The sequence below is a fragment of the Aedes albopictus genome, chromosome 2 (assembly GCF_035046485.1).
Source record: "Aedes albopictus strain Foshan chromosome 2, AalbF5, whole genome shotgun sequence".
Classification (NCBI taxonomy): Eukaryota; Metazoa; Arthropoda; class Insecta; order Diptera; family Culicidae; genus Aedes; species Aedes albopictus.
In genome coordinates, this window is record NC_085137.1 from 216,494,957 (window position 1) to 216,500,956 (window position 6,000).

The following is a 6,000-nucleotide window of genomic DNA, read 5'->3' on the forward strand; positions in this document are numbered from 1 at the left end:
TTACACAGTTTCGGAACCGGACTTGGATGTCTGTTCTCTGTGCTTCTACGTTACGAAGTTGGTCGATGTTGAGCCGCGGCGTTCGACTTCGACGCGTGGTGATAACTGTCGAAAGTTTTGAACGCATGCATACAGCGACTAAGTAGTGATCCGAATCTATATTCGCACTGCGGTATGTGCGGACGTTGGTTATATCTGAGAAGAATTTACCGTCGATTAGAACGTGGTCGATTTGGTTTTCTGTTTGATGGTCGGGTGATCTCCAGGTGGCTTTGTGGATATCTTTGCGGGGGAAGAAGGTGCTTCGGACTACCATACCACGGGAGGCTGAAAAGTTTACGCATCGCTGGCCGTTATCATTCGATACGGCGTGCAGGCTGTTTCGCCCGATTACCGGTCTGTACATTTCCTCCCTTCCTACCTGCGCGTTCATGTCGCTGACAACGATTTTCACGTCACGCGGCGAGCAACCATCGTATGTTTGCTCTAACTGCGCGTAGAACGCTTCTTTCTCGTCATCGGGTCTCCCTTCGTGTGGGCAGTGGATGTTGATGATGCTGTAGTTGAAGAAACGGCCCTTAACTCTCAACATGCACATCCTTGCGTTGATCGGCTGCCACCCGATCACACGTTGTCGCATCTTGCCCAACACTATAAATCCTGTTCCCAGTTCATTGGTGGTGCCATAGCTTTGGTAGAAGGTAGCCGCTCGATGCCCGCTTTTCCACACTTTCTGTCCAGTCCAACAAAGTTCCTGCAACGCCACGATGTCGAAGTTGCGGGGATGTAGTTCGTCGTAGATTATCCTGTCACATCCTGCGAGACCTAGTGACTTGCAATTCCATGTTCCAAGTTTCCAATCGTAGTCCTTATTTCGTCGCGTGGGTCTTTGCCGATTGTATCGAGTCATATTTTCTCCTATGTTATTCGCAATGGGGATTTTTACGGGTGGCTTATTGGGCCTACGCCAACACTCCTGTCTCGCCGGAGGGCCATCGTGCCAGTTCTGTTTAACGTCCCAACCAGCACTAGGACGACCACGCTGATGGGGCTACCACCTTGGATCTAGCTGGGCGTGGTGCAGCGTTTCTTACTCAGCCGCTGGATGCCAGAACAGACGCTGTTTGAGCCGCACCTCCTTGGTGAACAGACACTCGGATCGTACCTCCTCAATCATGCTGAAGTCAGAAGGACAACAGTGCCCAGGCTGCACTACCAGCTAAGCACACAACTCTTAGCTGGCGGTCTTTGTCATCGCTTGACCCGTGGAAGCATGAGGTAGGAACTTGTGAGGACCAGAGCTATATTGGACGCTCTCCTTATCGACTCACCGTTTTGCAGCCCAAGTTGACCACCTGTCTGCACCGATTGATAGTCAGGACCTGGGAAACCGGACAGCTATCGGAGGAGTGGCAGGAAATGATAATCTCCCATTTGGAATGTAAGATTTTTTTTTTTTTTTTTTTTAAACGAATGAGTTCGTGGGAAGTTATCAAGCCGGCTTTATCGACGGCCGGACGACAACGGACCAGATCTTCGCCGTAAGGTAAATCCTGCAGAAATGCCGCAAATACCAGGTCCCAACGCATCATATGTTCATCGTATTCAAAGCGGTGTACGACATATGATAAGCACATGCATATACGCACAGAGCTACGGAAAATCATGGACGAAAACGGCTTTCCTGGGAAGCCGACTTATTGACGACTGACAACGTCGTGAAATATGGAGATGCATCATCAGTGGAAGTCGTGCCTACCCGAATAAAAAATACAGTAGCAAAACCGAACGTTATATTGTAACAGTACTATTTAAAACCATATTTTTACAATAGACACCACTGTAAAAATAAAAATACAAAAACAATAAGATGTAATGTTGGATACCATACCGTGAATTGTAAATAAGATTTTTACAATATATTATACAGGTTGTTAAGTATCGTAACAATATAAAAAAATATTTTTCTCCATATATATTTTTTTGCAAAACCATACATTTTATTGTTAATGAATTGTTCAAAATACTGATACGTGGGTTTAAATATACCGTACATTGTATGGTACATGAATGGTTTCAAACAATAAAATGTACCGTAAATAAATTGTTTTTAATTGTAATTTCACTACTGGTTATACATTTAATTCAATGGTTTTGGAATGGTTCTCTTTTGTTAAGTTGAATTGTTTTACATTACATAAACCATATATTGTTATATTATCTTGCCAATTTCCTCCTGTTAATGGCATCTTAGGCTTATTAGATTTATTAGAATGCGCTTTGGGAATTCCCAGAGCGTTTTGGATAACCCTACATATATATGATCGCCCACGTCTAAGTCTGAGTAGTCTCTGATTGCATTAACAGTTGAAGCTTATGCTCCCATCCCCCACCAGCCAGATAACCGGGTTTCGCAAACTAAGCATTATTTTTGGCAACACTTTGAGCGGCATGATGGAACTATGCCGAGCGCGCTAAGTGTTATTAGACCACTAATGTAGTTGCATGAAGTGGGTGACGAGGTACATAAGTATCATTACAGCGTGCTTAACCGTTATTGCAATATTGAGGCACCAGTTTGACTAAAGTTTGAAATACATAACAACTCATGAGATAACTGTCAAGTTCGATTCAAATATAAGTTAGTGTGTGGTGCCTAATGCTCCCTCAGTAGTATGGCTTTAGCGTGTAACTAGTATTGCCCCTCAGCATGCTGACGGTAGTTCACAACACACCCCTAGTAACACCTAACGCCCAACTGTCAGCGCCGTGCCGACCAGGTCAAGGTTGGCCATGACTCTGCCTCTTTCTTCGGTTGACTGTTGGACACGGCGGACGTCTGTGTTGCGCTCCGCAATGCACCCAGCACGTGGAGATCGGACTTGCACAGTTAGGTTAAAAAGCGAACCCGCAGATGAACCTATATTAAAAGTCATTTCAGTGTTCAGTCCTGTCCATATGTTAAAGATGGCTCTACGTCAAAGCACAGAGAACAGACATCCAAGTCCGGTTCCGAAACTGTGTAAGGAATTTAACGGCCATTTGAAATCGGCAACACAAGTGGCAACAGCGTGGCGCTGCAATCGGTTAATTTCCCATACTAATTTAATTCACCACTTGAAATGTTTCAATTCACCACTGACTGTGGCAATATGGTGTTTGGTGGCGTTAGTGTTGTCATCGTGTATTGGTTTGCAACCTTACTCAAGTAAAGATTCAAATCCTTACACAACTTTCTGAATGAAATTTGTTCTAGCCTGGATGTCTGTTCTCTGTGGTAGAAGTGGCTCAAGACTACGCGCAGCAGTTAGCAGTGTCCCTACCAACGGAGGAGCAGCTTGGCGCAGCTACACTTGAAGATGGCTGGAGGGACATCCGATCCGCCATAGGTAGTACCTCGGTTACAGCACTAGGCTTCGCGACTCCGAATCACAGAAACGACTGGTACGACGGCGAATGTGAACAGTTGAAAAACGAGAAGAATGCAGCATGGGCGAGAATGCTGCAACACCGTACGAGAGCGAATGAGGCACGTTACAAACAGGCGCGGAACAGGCAGAACTCAGTCTTCCGGATGAAGAAGCGGAAGAACGAGATCGCGAAGCGATGGAAGAGCTGTGCCGCGCTAAGGACACACGAAAGTTCTACGAGAAGCTGAACCGCTCGCGCAGAGGCTTTGTGCCACAAGCCGACATGTGCCGAGATAATCACGGGAATATTCTCACGAGCGAGCGTGAGGGGGTCGAGAGGTGGCGGCAGCATTACGATGAGCACCTCAATGGCGACGTTGCAAGTACCGAAGGTGCCGTGGTTACAGATCTAGGAGTATGTACACAGGACGAAAGACTTCCGGCCCCTGACCTTCAAGAGATTGAGGAGGAGGTTGGCCGGTTGAAAAACAACAAAGCCGCTGGAGCAGACCAACTACCAAGCGAGCTTCTGAAATACGGTGGAGAAGCACTGGTGAGAGCACTACACTGGGTCATTACCAAGATTTGGGAGGAGGAAGTATTACCGGAGGAATGGATGGAAGGTATCGTGTGTCCCATCTACAAAAAGGGCGACAAGTTGGATTGCGGGAACTACCGCACGATCACAGTACGGAGCGCTGCCTACAAGATACTCTCTAAAATTTTATGCCGCCGTCTATCACTGATTGCAAGGCAGTTCGTGGGGCAATATCAGGCTGGATTTATGGGTGAACGCGCTACAACGGACCAGATGTTCGCCATCCGCCAGGTGTTGCAGAAATGCCGCGAATACAACGTGCCCACACATCACTTGTTCATCGATTTCAAATCGGCGTATGATACAATCGATCGAGAACAGCTATGGCAGATTATGCACGAATACGGATTCCCAGATAAACTGATACGGTTGATCAAGGCGACGATGGATCGAGTGATGTGCGTAGTTCGAGTATCAGGGACACTCTCGAGTCCCTTCGAATCTCGCAGAGGGTTACGGCAAGGTGATGGTCTTTCGTGCTTGCTGTTCAACATTGCTGTGGAGGGTGTAATACGAAGAGCGGGGATAAACACGAGTGGGACGATTTTCACGAGGTCCGTTCAGCTGCTCCGTTTCGCCGATGATATTGATATTATTGCTCGTAAATTTGAGACGATGGCGGAAACGTACATCCGACTAAAGAGTGAAGCCAGGCGAATCGGATTAGTCATTAATGTGTCGAAGACAAAGTACATGATGGCAAAGGGCTCCAGGGAGGAATCGCCGCGCCCGCCACTCCGAATTCATATCGACGGTGATGAAATCGAGGCGGTTGAAGAATTCGTGTACTTGGGCTCACTGGTGACCGACGACAACGACACCAGCAGAGAAATTCAGAGGCGCATTGTGGCAGGAAATCGTGCCTACTTTGGACTCCGCAGAACTCTACGATCGAATAAAGTTCGCGGTAACACGAAGTTAACCATCTACAAAACGTTGATTAGACCGGTCGTCCTCTATGGGCACGAAACATGGACCCTACGTGCAGAGGACCAACGTGCCCTTGGAGTTTTCGAACGGAAGGTGTTGCGTACCATCTACGGCGGAGTGCAGATGGAAGACGGGACTTGGAGAAGGCGAATGAACCACGAGCTGCATCAGTTGCTGGGAGAACCAACCATACCGCGAAAATCGGGAGGCTACGGTGGGCGGGTCACGTCATCAGGATGTCGGATAGCAACCCGACTAAAATGGTTCTCGAGAGTCATCCGACCGGTACAAGACGACGTGGAGCGCAGCGAGCTAGGTGGGTCGACCAAGTGGATGACGATCTGCGGACCCTACGCAGAGTGCGGAACTGGAGACAAACAGCCATGGACCGAGTGGAATGGAGGCGGCTACTATGTACAGCAGAGGCCGCCCCGGCCTTAGCCTGACCGGTAAGGTAAGTAAGGTGGTCAACTTTTCTAGGCTCGTCTTGATGAGTTCGGCTGCGATACCATCCTTTCCAGCTGCTTTGTTGGTTATGAGCTGTTGAACGACATCCTTAACTTCCCTCAGAGTGGGAGGTGGCTCATTTCCGTCTTCTGCTGCATTGACGTAGTCGTTCCCTTCGTTATAGTGGTCTCCCGTGCCTACGATCTTCACGCCATTCAGGTGCTCATTGAAGTGCCGCATGTACATTTCCATCACCTCACGTCCGTCCGTCAAGAGGCCTGCTCGCGACACAAAGCCGTTGCGGGATGCGTTGAGCTTATGGTAGAACTTCCGTGTTTCGTAGGACCGGCTCAGCAGTTCCATTTCTTCGCACTCCGCTCCTTCCAGGCGGCGCTTTTACCCCCGAAAGAGGCGGGTCTGTTGTTTCCGATTCTGTTCATAACGTTCCACGTTCTGCCGGGTTCCTTGCTACAGCATCACCGTCCGTGTTGCGTGCTTCTACTTCAAAATCGCTCTGCACTTCTCATCGAACCTCTTGTTTTTTCGACTCCTTTTCATGTACCCGATGGTGCCCTCGGATGCGTCGATGATGGCTGCTTTTATGTACTGTTCGCC